We start from the raw sequence: 21234 nt of genomic DNA, 5'->3' as shown, positions 1-21234 counted from the left end.
AACTATACTATCCCCACATTGTGATCATATTTATGCAACCAAGTACAGTGAAAAACAACACCAAAAACTAGGCCTCTTTCTTTCTGTTTTTCTATTTCTTGAGCTCAGAAGTCAGCTGAATTATTAAGAAAAGTTACCAGCGGAGGGCAGAGGAAAACCAAAAGCCAGGGAGAGGGTAAAGAAGGATTAAGTGAGAAGCAGTGAGAGAAGTAGAAGGGAGGGAAGCATGCTCCCGTTAGGATGTGTAAGCAGTGCTCTAGGGCACCAGTCTGTGTGTGTACCCTGCAGATGCCCTGTGCTGTCTAATCTTATTTATTTTCCCACTCTACTTACTTAGATACAGTACGTGAGACTGTTCCCACTGCTGGCCTGATAGTTGGTGCTTGCTTATAAACAAAAACATCCACACTCTCTGTGCTGCCTTAAATAGCTCATATACTTTAAATTCCACCCTCTGTGACCTGTTTGGTTAATAAAATAAAGTATATCTTTCAGACAGGTAAGAGAGTCATTATAGGTGGTCAAAAACACATTTCAAATTCAATGCACGCAGGAAGTTTTCACCAAAGAATACCTGCTGAGTGTTTGTATTAAAATATCTAACAGAATATTGAAATACACCTTTGAACGTATTTAGGATATTTTGTGTGTTCTTCTGACCAAACAACACTGTAAAGAGCCTTTCAACTTTGTGAAAGCAGCTGTCATCTGTAAGATTGCTCTTGCCAATCCCCAGCCAGCTACCTGGCCCCAAACACTGTAGGTTTTCAGGTTCCTCTGGTCCTGTGCTGTTTCTGTTTTGAGCAGATTGCATGAGATTTGCTTTCACAACATTTTTTAACATTTAAACTTTTACATGTAAAGCAGGCAAAGCGATATGATACATAATCTCACCAGCAAGTTACTCATTACGAGACTTAAGGGTTCTGCACAGTTCAGTAAAATCTTGGATTGGTAACAACCAATTAATATTAACAAGCAGTCTCAGTATAGAATTCAAACACTGCAGCTTTTTATAGCTGTTGTAAAATGACTATAAAAAAACAGCTCTGTAATTGGTACACCGAAAAAAATAAATAAAAGGTGAGGGCCTAAAGCATTTTTTGAATGTACTTATTCCTTAAAAAAGGCATATGCTTTTATTTTTGTCCATGAAGCTTCTGGAAATTTAAAGTTTAACTTACCATATCGCACATGTTAATGCTTTGGATGCTTCTGGGAACTCATTTGCTAGTAATTTAAACAAGAGAAAATAAAATAAACTGGGTAACTAATCCAAAAATTAGAACATACTCTTGAGACTCGTGAGTCTTCTCATTTCTTTGTATTTTGTTACGAAAATGGAAAATAGCAGCAATTTATTGAGAAATGCAAATAGAAATAGAAAAACATAATAAAAAGCAAAAACAATTTATGGGGTTTATCCACCTTCAACTGAACTCTCTTAGGCAACTACCTTTTCATTTGTTTAAGCTGTCTTCAGCAATAGTCCTCCAGGATTCTTGAAGGACATTCACAGCTCTTCTTTGGATGTTGGCTGCCTTTTGTTCTGTTCTCTGTCAAGATGATCCCACACTGCTTTAGTAATGTTGACGTCTGGACTCTGGAGAGACCAATCCAGGGCTGATGGTGTTCCATTGTGTGTTTTCCTATCCAGGTGTGCTTTTACTGCATGTGCAGTGTCTTTGGGATCATTGTCATACTGAAAAATAAAGCTGTTGCCACTGAGATTGTATTGCATGGTGGGTCAAAATCAATTTTGATAAGGACCTCACCTAACCATTACTCACTGAGTCTAAGGAGCTTGGAAAGAAAAGCATCTGGACTTCTTTAAGTTGCTTGAAGATGTTTAACCTCTCATCCAAGAAGCTTCTTCAGTTTTATTCACACAGAGAGTGAGACGGGCAAGTTGCCACTGCCTGTCAGGGCTGCAGTGTTGGGAAGTGACCGATGGCATGGTTACATCTTTGATCACTGTCACTGCACACTAATAAGATAATAAACTAAAATAATATATTTAACTGACTAGTATTTCTGGTAATGACAAGCAAGGGCAGGAATTTAGTTTAAATGTTGAGTTGACTAGTCGCACAGATCCCTAGAGCCAGCAGAAGTCATGAGGATGCCTTCCCTTTTGGAAGTGCGCCGGGTACGCCCAACTGGGAAGAGACCCCGGACCCAGAACCCGCTAGAGATGATATTTCTCATCTGGCCTGGGAATGCAATGAGATTCCCCAGCAAAAGCTTGAAAATGTGGCTGGGGAGAAGGTTGTCTGCAATATCCTCTACAGTGCAACCTGACATCAGATAAGTGGAAGATAACTGATAGATGGATGGGGAGATATTATTATCTCTCTCTATTTCCTTTGGCTATTAGTTACAGTTTTCCCAATCACCATGAGCCAAAACTCCTCATAATGAGAATGAAATGTATAGAAGTAAGATATTAAATGACATCTAATAGCCATAACCTTCAACCTTTTTAAACATATCTCATTAGCATTAACTTACTTTATATTATCATTCATGCTGGATGCTATCACTTACAGTCCAGTATTTTTCATTTTTTTGTCAAACTTTTTTTTGTATTTTACTTGTAGCACAGTGAGTGTCTCAGGGCAAATGATATTCAGCACTATTATTTCAACCTGAGCCTTACCCTTTTTTTGTTTTTTTAAAACTATCATCACTTCTGTAGAAAACACTTTGCAAAGGTGTGCCATTTCTTTCTTTCTCCTCAGACACACTTATCTTTTACAACATCCTCCCCGCCTTCTCCACTTCACCTTGAAGGGAACTGCTTCCTTACAAAGAGTATGGCAGCATGTAGACAGGATGCAGATTCTGATTCACTAACATTTGCACTGTGATAAGAACAAAATTGGCTGGAGGGCAATGTTTTATGAATCTGATGGTAATTTTTGCATGTGCTATTATTATTTTTTGTGCAGGGTAAGAACAGGGTAAGAACATTTCTGTGCACATGTAAGTAAATGAGGCCCGTGACACACATGGTAACAGGTAGTAGTTTCACACAAATTACTAAATGAATGTTTCAATCTCAATCAGGTTACGTTTTACGGGGATGCAAACGCACACATTACACTCTCAGTGAATTTGCAACATCAATAAAATTTTCTTAAAATAATTGCTTATATCATGTTATATATGAACCAGTCTGTGAATCGTATCAGTTATGATCTAGTTTTCAAATATATGGGCTTAAAAAAGAAGATTAGAAATATCGAGTACATACAAATTTAACTCAAGTAGCACTACTGTATCGCCTGTAATCCCATACATGCCACATGTTGTTAAGCTGTATACTGAAAATGCTTCTTTGGCTTTGAAGTGTTAAAGAAGTGTTAAGATTTAACAAACACACAACCTTCCTGTTCCCACAGAAATAAAGTTATGTGTATGTGAATATTATGTCTCTTTGCTCTAGATAATAAAATAAAATAAAATAAAAAAGCAGCTGCAGACATAAAGTCAGCGATAACCACTTTTTGGCAGATGAGGATTGCTTTTAGGTGTCCACATGACTGTGATAAGCAGTTATCGCAGATGCGCCATAATTTATTTTTGTTCTGGAACTAGGCCTAGTCTCAATATCAGGCTCTTGCCACACTGCATAACTGCATTAATCTCAAGCAAAGAACATGTTACGATCAGGATAAGTAAGGACTTTGAATTAATGAAAAGCCCGAATTACACAAACAGCACAGAAAGCAAAACTCTTGGACAGGATGGCCAGTGCTATCTGGGGCTGTGTGGACATCAAATACTTTGTGGCAACAGCGGGGGGTGTCTGAGCAATTAGCTTAGTGTCTAGTTATGTCATGTGTTTTTTCCCCTTGCAAATATTTGAAAGGCACTAAGGCAACAATGGAGGTTTTAACAGAAAATTTAAACAGTGCAAACTGCTTCGTAATAATCACAAACTACAGCTTAATGAATATAACTGAGGTCACATCATGCAGTATATGTAGAACCTCTGGCTTCTGAAATTACCAGGCACATCCTGAGTTTGTTTTACTTTATATTTGTTATTAGTTGGTGGAGAATGACCGAGCTAAGATCCTGTGGGAACACGGGAAGCTGGAGAAATACCAAGGGCTCAGAGAAGAGCTTCAGAAAATGTGGAGGGTGAAGGTAACAGTGGTCCCAGTGGTAATCAGAGCACTAGGTGTGGTGAACAACATCGGAGATCTCTGTCCAGAAGAGCGCAGTCCTAGGAACGGCTATGATACTGTGCAGGACCCTCAAGCTCCCAGGCCTCTGGTAGAGGACCTGAGCTTGAAGGAAAAGACCGCCCGCAGGGGTGAGCGGGGAATTTATTTATTTATTTATTTATTTTTACATGATCATAACATGTTTCGCACTTCACTTGTAAATTCAGTGTTCCACATTAAAATGCAACAAGATCATCAAGTTGAACTAAAGTTGTTTACTGAGTGACAAATGAAAAACAAACAAAAAGAAATCAAACAGTCACTTACAGTATCAAAACTCACAAGTCCCAAATTAACTTATGATGTGATTTACTACTTTACCTTAATGGGCCCCAATCACACACACTCACACACCAACCCTAAATCGCCCAGATCCCATTGTTGCAGGCCCGAATCGCTGCCTGTGGTCTGGGGAGCCAACAGCCCTGAAAAAAAAATGGCGCCTCTATTCTGTGGAGGAAATTCAACTGAAATTGAAGAGGTATCCTTATATGCACTGCTGCACAGTAAGAAGAGCAGCAAGCATACTCCTACGTCACTGAAAATCTAACAGGCCGAGTCTCCATCCTCACTGGTCTAAAGTCTTAGGTCCTGTGCAGTCCTTGCTGTAATTTGTGGAGTCTGCCAATGGACCTAAGTCCGATATCTTAGTTAACTATCCACTATCCTCAGCTTTCTTCTTCTTCCCCCACTTGACCTCTCCCTCCAAAATAAAAGCACATTAGAAATAAAATGGCGCCCCTAAAAGTCTCTGGGCTACAAAGTGATACATTTGAGTACACGCTGCATTAAGAAAGTTAGAAAATTTTCATACATAATACAAAAGGTAGGGAAGTGCCACAGACTTAACAGATATCAGATGATTTTATTTAATATGCAGTACACAGTATTCACTTAAATTGTTAATTTATGCTCTATATCAATTATTTGTCCTTCATTTTTGAGGAAAAAGTAATTAAAAAATAGATTTTTGTCCATGTTAATTTTTAAATAATACTTGTTGGTGTTAGAAGTTTGTCAGATGTTTACAGGGGTACAAAACTAACTTAAATGATCACTGTGATTGCTATATTATTTTACAATACAAATGACACTGTCAGAGTTGCAATAAATGAGCTTTCTCTCTCTGAGCACAAATTTTCCTTTCAACATCTGCAAAGGTTTGCCTGTGAAGCTGATCAATATCACTTTTCTTTGCAATTACTTATATAGGCGAACTGTTTCCTGCTTTTAAAAACCCACCATTCAGACCGTGTTTTCTGTTTCCCAACAAAAACATGCACTTTGTGATCCTCTAACAAAAGAAGATGCGGCTAAAAACAAGCTGTTACTATGCGATTTTTTGCGGCCCATTATGGTGTTAATTCCATTGAGACGCACCACTAATTAGCTGTCCATTTCATTACTTTTGTTTTTTGTTTTTTACTCTTAAATTTATGTCTTTTGTTTTAGTCACGTCTATCTGGGGCCACAGCATGCGACGCCAGACACCTGTCAGTGGTGTTACAATCCTCTGCATTATTATCCTCTCAGCCCACAAGCTTCTGTGCGTCTGTGGCATGTAAATGAAAGCAGCAGTCAGAAAGCTGCTGGTAGGACAGCGCTTGCACACACGCTCAGATACACAAAATGACCACGGTTTGCCTAAGAGCTTTAACTTTAAAGTGTGAGTTTACAGTCACAGATAAAAACTGAAGTAACCCCCTGGGTGTTGTGAGTGTCCTATGAAACAAAGCTGACAGCCAGAACAGTAAACATAGAACAAAGCAAGGATAAAAAAGGAATCAAGTGGACCATTACAGATGAAATTATGTGAAAATTGTTGCACCAGTTGCATCAGTTATTATTATAAGATGTGTTATGTGTGGCGTAAGTGTGAACTGTGGGCATTGTGCATTTGTCTGTTGGAGATCAGTGCTGCCAGTAAACTGATTAATTGAAAAGTCAGACAGGACTTCATAAGATTTTAAAGACAATCTGACACTGAGTGGTAGAGTTCGCCTTTTAGCTCAAGGCAAGCAGTGCTTCCGTAGTAAAATCTAAGAATTATTTGCATGCTCAAACAACAAAGTTCCTGCATGAAAGAGCTCACATGTGGCCAAGAGCTGACTGAAAGCTTCTATTTGGATTGACACTATTAAAAAGCAGATTCTTGAAAGGGAGCTACAAGCTAGCAAATGAGTTAGAGAACCAAGAGGACAAGTACACAAAACAGAATAACTTAATAAATAAAACCCAAGAATGCTCCTTGTGGTGTAGATATATTACTTTGTGTATGATTAAAAGATGTTTGTTCTATTATCTACCTGCCTTTTTAGCCATTTTTAATCTTTGTGTATATGTTTTTTACAAGTAAATAAAAGAAGAAAACCATGAGCGAGGCCAGAAGGCAAAAATGGGGCAAACTGCTGCCATTTTTGTGACACAGGTAACAAACAGCAACAGCTTACTAACTGGGAGGGAGAGCTTAATTTCAGACATAAACATGCAGGTCTGTAATGTAGTCCTCCTCTGCTTTTTAATCCCAGTCAATTGCTTATTTACACTCGTAAACATGCTCCATAATTACCAGCTCACTCACATCTGCTGACTCCCGTACATCTGCGTCCGGCGTGTATTGGCCTTCATTTGAGAACACTGAGCGGACTGAACAGGCAGATTGTTAGGCTCCTCCGCGATAAGGGTCATCACCATTGGTTCCCTTTTAGAGGCAGCAGCTGCCATAGAGGATGGCTTACTAGCTTGCAGGAAATCTAATATTTCCCATGTGTCATGTAGTGTTCACTCATGTCCTGAGGGCATTTTCACTGCTTGTGGGAGAAAATTGCAGGCTGACATTATGATGTGGTCATTGCTTATAAGCAGTGGTATTTTTGAGCTCTTTAGCTGACTACATGTATCAAATGGATCTGTAAATAATACAGCTGCACAGTCTTTCGGAAGATTTCTTTGTCCTCAAACCTTTCCCCACACCTCTCTCTTTTTCCTATTGACAGGAAAGCTGTGAAGACCAATATAATTTCCTTTTTATAATACTATCGACCGAAAAACAGCCACAATAAACTCAGTGCAACTTTTTTATTCATATTCTGTTACTCTGGAATAATAAAATCAGCTGCTTTGTATCAATAGCTCTGGAGTACTACCAATTAATTTCATCAACAGAAAAATGGTGGCATTCATAGATAAAACTTGGCTTAAACATTTAGGATGAATTTTCTTTAAGTGTTTTTAACAATGTGTTTTAGTAGAAGAGGGATTTTACAGTATATTATGACCCACAAGTTGATTTAGTAAGTAAGAAATATTGTCAAATTGTCAATTAAACTTAACAACAACAAAAATAGCCATCTGTTAATCCTCATCAGTAACTCTATCAGGAGACCTTGACTTGTGATTGTTTGGACAAAAGTGAAAGCGGTGTTTTTAAATGCACTGTATTTGACAAAATAATGGTAACTGAATGTTCCTAAAATGACTGGTGACAATGCATAAATATATTTACAGCACTGATGTGGAGACAGTGAGTGAGTTGAATAGATTCATGGTCAATAGAAGCACTGTTAGTTTGAAAATTCCTTTTTTTTCTCCCACACACTGTGCAACCACTATCCATAGAGACCAGCTAAGATTGCCAACCTACTGAGAGCTATTCATGCTATAAAGCGTCTTACACAGTCTTAGGCATATGGCATGCTTGCATTATTGAACAGCTGCACCACAGAACAGCGGATGAAGTGTATCCAGCTCTCTGTGCTAAAATCTAAAGGGGGAAAAAAGGCCAAATTTTGAAATTCAACAATTCCCCCAAAACCAGTCCTTCTTTTTTTCTATCCAAGTATATTTGAAATAAGTCAGCGCTCAGATTTGGCTTCATCTGTCCCTTTTCACTCACTCCACCACACTTTGCTCTGGATAATGCTTCACATTTCCCACAAGATCTGGCTGTAAAACACCTATAACTTGCCAAAGTCACCCTTTGCTTGTGATCTTCTCTAAAACAAACAAATTTGCTAAAAGGAAATTACAAATTTATTATTCAGCGATTTTAACAACATGTTGCCTGTTTCAACTTTTATGTAGCATTCTATCCAACCAGATGACCTCTGAATTGTGCGCAGTTGACCGGTCCTGAATAAAATCTTTAAATAGCTTGACCTCACTTTCTACCCACAATCCCTCAGTTTCACATCTAACTGCATCCTCTTATTCCCAGGTGACCCAGCAGTGATCTATGGGAGCATAAGGCATTATCTAACTATCTTGAATGTGATTTTCCTCTGCACATTGCCAAGCCGACCCTCTAAAAAAACAACAGATAGTAACTTCACTTTGGGCTTTTGGACGCTTTCTTTAATCGTATAAAATAAGGAATTTTTATTCCCCCCAGACAGGTTTTGATTCATGCATTATAAAAGATTGAATAGACTCATAAGCATGGATACTGATATATATTGGTCATTTTTTGTAGTTTTCTAATTTCTGTGTTATTGGATTAAATTTTAGCAAATTAAATTAGCAAATTATGTTGTAATTACTTTGTAATAATAGAGCATTTACAAAACACACCCTGTAATTATAAATATCCCTCATAATCTGAAAATAGTTTAAGCATAATGACTTTATAATCCTCTCATAAATGCACACCTAACCTGCAACTTTAATTAGGAAAAACAAACGACTCTGTTGGCATTAAACGACATTAAACAACAACAAATGTTGGCATTAAGTACCAGTTGTGAAAATTCAGTTTAATAAACCACACAACTACGTTGTTAATCTCACAGTAAGCCCCATTTAATAGCAGCTGTATTAAATTATTAATGCTGCTATTTAAGAGCCTTTAAACTTGATTATTAATCTCAAGGAAGCACTCAAACTCGAACATTTACAGTGGGGAAAAATAATTATTTGATTCCTTGCTGAATTTGTAAGTGTGGTCACTTACATAGAAACGAACAGTCTTTAATTTTGATGATATTTTCATTTTAATGGAGAGAGACATCAACCATAATCAACCAAAAATTTAGACAAAACACATTATATAAAAGTTACAAATTGATTTGCATGCCACTGAGTGACAACTATTTGATCCCAAAGCAAAATAGGACTTAGTCATTCAGCACACAGATTACAGTCAATCAATCATTCAGTCAATTACAGATACTCCCGATCTCAACTTATTAGATTGATGTATAAAGCACACCTGAGCACAGAATCAATTAATTTTTCAATCAGTTTCTTCTATTCCAACCTCTCTACCTCTATGAACGAGAGTGTAGACCTGTACAATGCTGGAATGTGCTACAAGAGCAGTGGCAAGAAGCTTGACGATAAGGTAAAACTGTTGGTGCAATGACTCGAAAATGGAAGAAAAAATGACCATCTATCACCCTCAGTGTAAAGCTCCATGGAAGATCTTGCCACAGTCACCAAGATAACCAATAGTAACACACTAAAGCATATGTTGGAGTGTCTGGAAGGTCCCCCTGATCCAGAAGGCAGATGCACAGGCCAATCTTAAGTTTACTAGTGAACATCTAAATGATTCAGAGAGGGCTTCAGAGAAAGTGCTGCGGTAGATAAAACCAAAATCAAGCTGAGGGGTATCAATTTGTCCTGATGTTTTTGTATGATGGGAAATACTGAGCATGGCCCAAAGAACACCATCCAAACAGTAAAACATGGAGCTGGAAACGTTATGCTTTGGGGCTATTTTTCTGCTGAGGGTACAGTATGACTTCACTGCGATGACAAGCCAATAAACGGAGGCCGTGCAGTGGTTGGATCTTCCAGTATGACAATGACCCAAAACATACCACCAAGGCAACAAAAGAGTGGCTAAAAAAGTAACACATTAAGGTAATGGAGTAACCTAGTTGTTCTTCACACCTCAATCCTATAGAAAATCTGTGGAGGGAGCTGCAGCTTCGAGTTACCAAGCAGCAGCCAAGAAACCAAAAGGATTTATAGAGTGGAACAAAACCTCTCTTGAGATGTGTAAAGGGTTTCTTCACCAAGTACTAAATTATGATTTGCTTAGGGATCAAATGCTGGTCACTCTGGATTTCTGGATTTTGGCTTGAAATTTTGTCTCTCTCCATTAAATGAAGCTACCCTAAAAATCAGAGACCGTTCATTTCTTTACAAGTGAGCAAACTTACATATTCTGAATGAGATCAAATAATCGTTTCTCTCTATATAAATAACCTTTGTGAAAATGTATCTAATGCTGCATTCCATCTTTATGCAGATGATACACCTATTGTTCATTTCCTTCAGTAGCACAAACCCCTTGAGTTTTTACAGTCTGCCTTTGATGTTGTTCAGTAACATTTAACTCAATTTATATTGGTGTTAAATGTAGATAAATCCAAGTTCACGTTATTCTCAAATGGCAAAGAGTTGTTATCTGTGTTTCTATCTATTTTCTATCTATTGTATTGTATGTATCTATTGTGTCATTTAAAACTCACATTGAAAGGCTTGTGTCCAAGTTGAAAGTAAAAGTGAAGTTTTTTTTAGAAATCTTGTTTCTCTATCCAAGTGAGAAAACGCTTGATTTATGCAACTTTTTTTTTTTTTTTTTTACCGTTATTAGATTATGGTGATCTGCTTTTTATGAATGCACCTGCCCAGTACATAAAGAGGTTGGATAGTGTCTATCATTGTGCCTTTTTTTTTTTTTGTTATTATTGGATGTGGAAATCGGCCATCTCTGTATATAAGCAGACGTTCCCATTGGTTGGTTTTTATCTATAACTCGCTCCTCGGGCTAGTTCCCTCTTATCTGTGTGTTTATATGTGTAAAAACTACAACCAATATAGCCTTCGCTGTCACAACGCCATGCAAATAAGTTATCCTGAAAATCAGAACAGAACTGGGAAAAAAGGAATTTAAATAAAAGGCTGTCCCTGTTTCCTAGAATAGTCTACAGGAGGAACTGAAATTGTCACCATGGGGGAGTTTAGGTCCATTTTATTTATTTCCATTGTGAAATACGGTATTTATTTTTTACTTGTTATATGTTGTATTTGCTGTAACCTTTGCTGCCATGATGGCCAGGTCTCTCCTGGAAATGAGATTTAAATCTCAATGAGACTTTGACTTGAAGAAAGGAAGGATAATAAATAAATAAATAACTTCCCTCACTGTACTACACAACCATCATTATGCTTCTTGAGATACACATTGTCTGTTGTGGCTCTTTTTGCCTTTTCCCCCCATTTTCTCTTCTGTTACATAAATCTAATTTGTGGATGTTGGATCAAGGTAATTGCCGTTTCTAAACTGATTATGCCAAATAGTCACACCTGTTTTTCTTTTTCGTGTAATAAGTTAACAAGCTTATGCTGTTTTATGTGCACACAGGGATTTAGTCTTATTTAACCTTCTTCAGACCCTTCATTGTTAAATCTTTGTCTAATTTTTAGTAACAGCCTATACAAGCTGAACACAAAAGCTTAAACTGATATCAGTCTGTCAATACCAACAAAATGTTTGATTTAAGCCCGTGATAACCTTCATCCTAATTAGTTTTCTATCTGGCACAGCCCTGTTTGTTGTTGGGTCAGAATGACCGAAGCTGGGGAAGTCAGTGACTATGTTGTAAATTCGCTTTCTCAGAAAATAGCTCCCCTTTGTTGCTGTGTGAGTGAAAATGCAGCTCGTTGCAAATGTGAAGCCACGTTGTACGGACTGGCTGTGTAGGTGGTAGCTGGTATGACTTTTACTGTGCCTAAAATAAACCTGCTCATTTCGGGTAGCAATTAGTGTGTCATTATCTTGTCGTTGCAATTATGCCGCCTTTCTCTCGGCTCTTGCAATTATAAAAAGTTTTTCTCACAACTGCCATATGGGGTGCATTTGCTTTGATCAGGCACACCTCTGACATAAAAGCAATAAACATTTTATATAAAAAAGAAAAGGTGGAGCTTGTTTACTAAAAATAATTGGTAAGCTGTGTTTTCTGTTCAAATGAAAGTGGACAGAGGTACGCTCTCTCGTTTTAGTGAGACAATCAAATTTCATAACGAAGAGACGCTGGAGCAGTTTGAAAGCTGTATTTATATTTATATATGTATCATAATAAATCAAATCCATCCTTCTCACACAGTGTGCACCGGGTTAGCATATCTCTGTTCAAACAGAGTTAAAGAAGAAAGGCACTCAGCAGTTTGCATTAGGATGCAGAAGCGCCAACTTGACTTACATAAGAGACCACCCAGCCATTTATTTGGTTGAGATATAGTATGCAATAACCCATATCAAGGGAAATCAAAGTACGAGTTTTAACACTGGCAAGGGAGCTTTCACTGTGAATATGCTGTCTGAAGGAGGTGAAAACAAATGATATACTGGAGATTCAGGAAGCGTCAAGACACGGCACACTGAAACAGAGTGAAAGAGATACATAAAGGGCTAAATAAAAAGCACCGATGAGTCAACCGCGAAGGCTTAACCTCAGAGGTTACAAAATTCTACCTATGCTACAACGTTGCTTATACAGTGAGACATAAAGGTTACTGTTGTGAAGATTTGAGCTATTCTCTATTCAGATCAAGCCATAAGGGTAAAAATGGAAGGACATCCACCCACTGCCAAAAGAGGAAACGGAGGTTGGTAACAATCCTCCATTGACCTCATTAGGTGATAGGGTAGTTCCAACCTAACAACTGGTGTAGTCCCTTGTGAGGTTGCATACACACACACACACACACCGTTTACTACTTTTCCATTACATCCCATTTAACACAGAGCCAGAAACAGATGAACAGAAGTGCATGCACCTGTAATGTTGAGTATCTGCCCCTTCTTTTTTGCTCACACACTTTAGGTCTTATTGTACGAGAAACTTGAAAAGTACCAACGATTCCCTGGATTTTCCTGAATTGTTTAATTAAACACATGAAAATATGTCACTTTGGTTCAAGGTGAATTTTTAACTGTGTGTCATTAAATGGGGACTCTGAGCAGCTGCTTCTCACATTTCCACAGTGGGAAATGAGGTGCAACAAGTGTAAGTCTGCCAAAGGTCAGGTGGCCAGATGGATTGGCTGTAAAAACAGAAACCACAATAGTGTCTTGTGGCGGTTTCACTTTATTTATTTACTCTCAAGCTGTTCTGTGATCACTGAGATGCGAAAGAATGAAAGCCCTATCTGCAGTTTCAAACACAAGAAATATTAAAGTGTTGGTACTTATTTTACTTCTTCCTATATACTACACATATTTATTGCATTCACGAATAAATTAAAAAGATACCCATCCATTGATTGAACTAACAAACGAGTATCTCAGACTCTTGGAAAGTCTCACTGGCAGAAAGAAGAAAAACAAGTCTGAAAGAAAGCACATTGTATTAGTTCAGAGAAGCTCAAGACCAGGCCCCTAAGTACCAAATCTACATAGGCAGGGGGTTTCCTTCCATATAAGGCCTAGTGGTACAGGGTGTGTAATGATGACACAGAAAAATGCAGAACAAAGCAATCCTACTGAGAAACACAAACAATTACCCGTGATAGTGTATGGGAATATGTGTCAGAAGTTCTCAAGTTCTGAGGGGTTGCACAACAAAATGTTGCTTATCTTGAGGGGTTCAAGTTCCAGTCTGACTAGCAACTGTTGTTCAACCAAACACAGTGGTTACTGACAAAGAGCAGAACAGGCAAGCACAGAGTAAAATTAGAGCAAAGTCTCCTGGTCTGCTGAAAGGCATGAAAGGTGAAATCCAGAATGGTCCCATTAGTAACATGAATTACATGGAAGTAATTGGAGAAAGGCTTAAGCGGATTCTAGGAACAACGTATGAGCTGTCTTTCCAGAGGGCCAAAACACCTAAGCAACACTTGCTTTTTATAGCTATCATCACGCTCCTCAAAGTACTTTAGAGTACGTCCTCCACAGTGCTCTTTATATTATTTTACTTTGTTGATTTCTCCTTCTGTTATGCACATGTAGACAAGTATAATTTCTCATACAGTGAAATGGGGGCTTTCCAGTACAATCTCAGTCATATATCATTTAATCTATGGTAGAATAAACCTGATTCACTAAATGAAGTGAGTGCAAACCTATTGTGTACGCAAACTGATAACATTTCTATGGAAATATTACTGAGTGACGCCCAACGTCCCCACATTGTTAAGGAATCAGTTTTCTAAGGCTTACACAGTACAACAAAAACAAGAGCAGTCCAGTAATCCATTTATTTTTAATCCCCGCCTTAACTTAGATCTTTTTTCTTTTCTTTTTTAAAAGAAAATCTTAAAATGCTCAGTGTCTGATCCCATTTTTTACCAGCCACCAGTTATACCTTTGTTTTGCTGCAGTTTCATGCTGGGCGCAAAGCTAATCTAAGCTCGTCTGTTTTAAATAGCTGCCTATGGTTTTGTGCTCAGAGCTGGTGAAAACTATGGCAAGCAACCAAAAAATCCATACCAGAAAACAAAGACAATGAGTTCAAAGCAACAGCAAGAATAATGAAATCAAAGGGCTGGTTTCAGTGAGATTGTTACTGCAAGCAACCGTTTACATAACCAGGACTGATCAATTAAATTATTATAACCGCAGTAAATCACTTCTTCAGTTTTCTTATACTATGCTCCTGACTGTGGTTGTGAATACCTAACTAGAGGAAAACATCTAAAAATGTCACTTTTCTAATGAAATAATATTTGACTGGGCATCAAGTTCACAAAGAGTAAGACTGAAGTTATTCATAATAAACGCTTGTTTTGCTTTCTAAAACAAAAGACTCCCGAGCTGTTGAGAAAAATGTCAAGGGAACTTCCATGAAAGAGTCTTTAACATAATACAAACCCAGCTTTCATTTGGCATTTGACATAACTTAAAAAGAAATAGTTCAAAGAGACGAATGAGTCATGTGCTGTATCAAAACTGACACATCGCCCTACTTCATCTCATTTTCACCTTTTAATTTTGGCCCTTTTTAAGGTTGACATTCACAGCCAAGAAGAGTATTTTTTTTCTTTCTACACCACCTAGAGGGTCTCTGGGTGTCAAGCACCATCTGCAGAAGTTGGAATGATTTCGAACAAGTGCCGCTAATTTAAAGTCTACAGTGAGAAACCCTTGGGTGAACCACATATTTGTGGTTTTTAAAAGCTTTTCATACCAAACTGTCCACACAACAAGAGAACGGTGAAGTAAGTTCATTTCTCCTGAGAAATAATTTATTTATTTCTATTTTGCTATTAATCCTCAATCCTTGTCTTATAATGGTCATCCTGTCAATACCAACCCAAAGTCTTTCATCTGTCTCATGCAGTTTTTCACTAGAAAAAAATTCTCCTGCATTTTGAGCCAAGATTTGTAAGCCTCTTATACTTTATGAAGCTCTATAGGAGCTACAGCCAATTAGCCAACGATGTCTACTATCCATGCACATATGTTGTGCGCATATTCCCTGGTCACTTTATTAGGTATATCTGTTCACCTGCTAATTAATGCAAATTTCTACTCAGCTATTTACATGGCTGTGTCTCAATGCATTTAACCATGTAGACATGGTCAAAAGAACCTTCAGAAATTTAAACAGAGGATAATGGGGAAGAAACGTGACTTTGAACAAATGGTTTTGAGTATTTCAGAAAGTGGTGATGTACTGGGATTTTCCCTCACAACCATCTCTAGAATTTACATAAATTGGTCAGTGAAAATGCGTTATTGATACCAGAGGTACGAGAACATTGGGTATAGCAGCAGAAGACCACTGGATTGCCACTCCTGCTAGCTAAGAATAGTTTACACAGGATCACCAAAATTGGACAATAGAAGATCATAAAAACATTGCCTTTTCTGGTATGTCTTCATTTCTACTGCTATATGCAAATTGTTGGGTCAGAACTTAGCATAAATACCATGAACGCATTGATCCATCTGACCCTTTTCACGCTTCGCCATTCCAAAGCATGAAAACGATGTGCATGCAGAAGTTGCAGTAAATTGCCACAACAGCAGAGGGAGATATATTATTTCAAGCCAACATGAAAATAACCAGGAAAGTGCTAGACAAACATTATTACCCATTTACATGTATATATACATTAGCCACCCATCTTATTCATTTCTGATGATTAAGAACCCTGAAATTACTTCTTGTCTTTAATATATTATCTCCCCCTGCTGGTAATGCAACTTCTGCATGTGTGTCCATTTCACATTTTGGAGAGGCAAAGTGTGAAATAGACACAGTGGACCGGCGTGTCTATTATACATTTTGGCGTGATATCGGGTTGCTTTATGACCACCCCATGTCCCAAAGTTCAAATGATTTGGAACTGGTTTCCTCAACGTGAAGATTTATGTGGTCTACTTAAACTGCCTCCACAGTAGAGCCCAACTGATATAGGATTTGTAAGACTGACACTGATATTTGGACATTTTACACACACACAACACAAATAGATAGGTTATCATTTATTGACTTATTTATTTATTTACTTGTTTACACTTTACAAACAAATGTGCTGCCAACAAGGAAAAACTATGCAACATCAACACTCGTAACATGATTGAAGAGTCCTTCTCCCATCTCTTCTTTACTTTTTCTTTTTCATTCATAATCTGTTATAAAAGCAGATACTAATCGATCAGCAAATAGCTCATATTGGCAGATGAAATCCACTTGCCAATATACTGGTCAGGCTCTATTCCACAATCAAAAGATTTCAGTCAAGTCTAGCACTTTTGCGATGTGGTTGAATGAAAAATTAACATCACACAGATGTGCACTAACTGTGTGATGATATCATGTCATTATGGACCTAAATCTCTGAGAATTGTTTCCAGCACCTTGTTGAATCTATGCCACAGTTCTGAGTTCCAAAGGTGGTTAGAACCTGGTACTAGCAATGTGTAACTAAGAAAAGGTGGATCGTTTGTGTGTACAATCATGCAGAAATGAGGGTGCTGCCTAATTTTCTCTAACACTGTTCTCTAACTGCAGGTAAAGCAGGATCATACCTCTGGGAAAACATTGCATGTGTGTGTATATCTGTGAATTAGTGAGATAGGGAGCTGTTCAAAGGTTCAGTGTGTTTTCCAGGTATGCTAAGTTTTGACTGCCTGTTGCTCAAGACCAACAGGCTCTTTTTTTTAATTAAAAATGTGCAATGGTGGATTTCTATCCAGCAGAGCAGTAAGTGTGTATAAGTTATTTTTGTCTGTTTCTAAATGCAAGAGAGTACGTTTTGCAGCTTTTTTCTGTATGTTTGTGCGTCTCTTCTAAATATAAAATTGAATTTGTGGAGGTGTTAGTGATTTGAAAATGTTATCAACTGCACTATAATTGCAAAAGAAAATAAAAATAGTACTGTGTGCGTACCCCTCTCCATGTGACATTTAAAAATAAAATATGTGCGATTGCAAAGTGTTAAATGAGTAATAAAAAATTCAATATCCAGTTATTCACAACAAACAAAGCCTAGTGATTGTAAATACTGTTTAAACTGTTTAGATCAATATGTAATATGGACACACCATTAACGCATATATAGACCAACCAGCTAACCTGACTATCACAGCATATAACAGTAGAACCACGACCATAATAGATCTCATATTGGTTTTGGACCTAATTGGCTCGTCCATCCTGTCAGTAATTGTGTGCGTCCCTTGAGTGTTGATGTATTTGACATGCTGGGAAATGGGTTTCAGGAGAGAGAGAGAGACTGTAAGCGAGTTGGATCAAGTCTCAGAGATCCAATACAATTAAGTGATTTACTTACAGGGATGTTTGTGGCTCATGACCATGATATAAAATCTGTGAGACGTACAAGAAGAACCCTGTAGCTGAGTTATGGGCTTGTGTTATAGTATTGTGTTGTAGTTAGTTATAGTAGCTTGTGGATGGGCATCCTTTTGTGATATTACTGGGAAAACACATCCGCTTTTTCTTGAAGGAGTCCATGTTTACACTATTCGGAGGCCATTTCAGGCATCCAGTTAGTAAGCTCTATGTTCTGCTGAAAATCTAAACTATTTATATTTCGTCTTCGGTTGCTTAGATGTCAGATGGCACCACACGCAAAGGTCAGATGTGCTGTTTTTTGGGGCCCGACTGAGTATCATCAAGTGCTCCATGACATTCTGGGCCTGAGCTGCATCTTCTATACACAATGATTAAAAAGTGTTTATAGATCTTGGAATATATGTGGTTTAATTTTTGCACCTACACATTTATGAAGTTGCACTTTGCAAGATGCATGAAGTCATGTAAGACTTGATTAGTAAAAAAAATACGTCACTTTTTAAAGTGTATTTCTGAAGTGGCAAGCCAAGCGGCTTCATTCAGCCATATAATGTACAGGTAATACTATACACCATGAAATTAAATGTTCCTCCAGAGCATGGCAAGGCTTAAACCATACAAGACTTCAAACAGAATTACAAAAGGTACACAGCATTATACAAATATAAATATATAAATACAGTATGAATACATACAGACAAAAAAATTACATTAAAATTCCTTACAGTTTCTACTTTGCAAAACAAAACAACTGCACCACGCCAGTCCGACGTAAGATTTCTCCTGTGAATGACTTTCAAATCTGTCTGATTAATAAAAGACTCTGTGGTTTCACAGCAGCAGCTCCCTGCACCCAAACAACTTTTGTTTGGGTTGGTAATTGGATTTAACAAGCACAAGCTGCGACACAGTGTCGTTTCTGTTCACTGCATGTCATTTGAGAGCAATGTGTTGAATCTGAACATTTTATTGATCGAACGGCAGCATCGAGTAATTTCCTTTTAGGTCATTATGCGCTTAATCCATTCAAAGTCTGTGCACCACCTTAACGTAAATGTTGCCATGAAATCAAATCTCTCACAATGCATCTTAAGGAATCTTATGGAATCTGAGCCCTTGTTAGTGTTTTTTTCCCCTAGTATTAATTCAAATAATCCGTGTAGGGATTAATTTGTGCTTATATTTCTTTATATAGCATCCAGGAGATTTGATTCAGAAAATCTGTTTGTGGCCAAACAGCTAGGCTGGACAAGCCTCCACAGGCAGCTCTGGTCAGACTGTTTTCCACACAAAAGCATCCAGCAGATCAGATACAGGAATGTATAGAATTCAAAATGTGTCAAGGGAATTCAATAACCAGGCTCAGCCTCTATCCATTTAACCTAAGATGGGTTCACTAAGGATTACTGGTTTGGTTTCTATTTTAAAGAAGATTTAAATAGTTAATTCTAGTCAAGTGGAGTTGACATGAGCAATTTTCCTTGACAAATAAAGCCTGACAGAAACCACCAATTTGCCAACCAGGTGTTATAACCACCTGACCTATTCAGATATCCATACCTGCTGGGTACAGAGCAGCTGCTGACCAAATGTCAAAGCAGGTTTTTGTTGTTATGTTGGCTTATTAATATTTTCCAGAAGGCAGTCATACTTTTCTTTCCTTTCTTTCTCCCCTTTTAGCACTGACTCAATCAAAAGAGATCAGTCTTAAATCAAAATCACCGCAATCATTAGCATTATTCAGTTATTTGTTATGCTGTTTATGTGTTAGTTGGAGTATGGCAGTAACTCGGAACATACATATAATATACACATCTTTTTTTTTAATATTCACATAGATCATAAAAGGGTAACATAAACTCCATCAAAGGCGCTCTCGAGGCACGCAGGCTTATCGAGAGAGGTTTAGATAAATTTTCCACTTTATTTATTTCCCCTGTTGTTGGTAACTTGTTAAAGCTGCTTAGCGATGCTGACACAGGACGGAGTGTGCAGCCTCTACAGCAGTCACCTGCGCAGCACGAAGCTTGTGCCGAGAACCCGCTGCCTCTGAAAACCCAGCACTAGTTACAAATTGGAAAGCACGAACAGATCTGAAATCAGCGCTCCGCGGGTTGGGAAGGGCACCGTGACACGGACACATCGCCACTCTCAAGTCTGAAACTAGGGTATAACTCACTTATAGCCCCCCAGCCACCCACCCTTTCTTGGGGTGGTTAAAACTGTCTTATATTAACGCCCAGCCAGGATCGATAAGGTAAACAGTAGACCTGTCATACAAATAAAACAGTGCACAGCCGCTTGCACTACCTGCAGTGTTAGTTAATGTATGTATCTTTGAGCGATATGTCATAGATTATAAGCTATACCCTGTATTATCTTTTTTTTTCTCAAGTTTAATACATCACACGGAAAGAACAGTAAGAACTGTCTTACCTTCACGCCATAAGTTTCAGAATCTTTGTTTTCACGGGAAGCGGCTGTTAAATCCAAGATCATCCACAGTTAGCTCCCACTGTATCCTTTATGTGCTTTACTCATTGCTTACTCTTTAAAAAAAGGAACCGTCTCTTCGCGTCCCTGGTGCGATGCATTAGTTCAAGCTGGTAGGTAAAAAAAAATAAACGCACTACTGGGAGCAAAAATACATAGCCTAACAGTGAACGAATGAATTAAACAACACCTAAGATCACTTGCTGTTTTCCGGTCGTTTAATTAAACCCTCGAGGTTTGATGTGTTTTTTTTTTTTTTAATTTTTAAATCAGTTCTGATCTTGAGAGAGCGGAGAAGCAGAAGCGGAAACTGTGCGGTGCCCTTCTGGTGTCCAGGAGCTTTACGCGGAGAGCTAAGTTACCTTCTGCACTGACGGAGACGGGAGACGCGGCGGCTGTGAAGAACTGTGGAAAATCAAGGCGGGGTTACATCTGTTTAATTCCTAAGAGGGATGCGTGTTTTTTTTTTTTTGGGTTTTTTTTTGGTTTGGTTTTTTTTTGTAATGTCACCGGTGTAAGTGAAACCTTATTCCCTTATGTTTGCCTCAGATTTTCCACAGTTCAATCTTCTCTCCGTGGCACGGGTTGCGCTTTTTGTGTTATAAGTAAATAATGGAAAATGGCAGTGTGTGATTTAAAACATGTTTGGACATCTTTTGATCACTAAAGAAACAGTTGGTTAATAAGTGGGCACATGCTCTGTTAGGATGTGAGTTGGTGGATCAGCACAA

General features: G+C 38.1%; 1 protein-coding gene across 1 annotated transcript in view; it reads right to left on the bottom strand.

Moving 5' to 3' along the window:
* Window positions 1–20862, bottom strand: part of drd2a (dopamine receptor D2a) — a 46957-nt gene extending 26095 nt beyond the window's left edge. The window contains exon 1 of the mRNA XM_063492956.1: window positions 20447–20862. The gene's annotated coding sequence lies outside the window, so the exon portion shown is untranslated. The remainder of the gene's footprint in view (window positions 1–20446) is intronic.
* Window positions 20863–21234: the final 372 nt, after the last annotated feature.

Source organism: Pelmatolapia mariae, linkage group LG14, assembly GCF_036321145.2.
Source record: "Pelmatolapia mariae isolate MD_Pm_ZW linkage group LG14, Pm_UMD_F_2, whole genome shotgun sequence".
NCBI lineage: Eukaryota > Metazoa > Chordata > Actinopteri > Cichliformes > Cichlidae > Pelmatolapia > Pelmatolapia mariae.
Note: the sequence above shows the minus strand (reverse complement) of the source record. Positions and strands in the feature narration are given on the sequence as shown.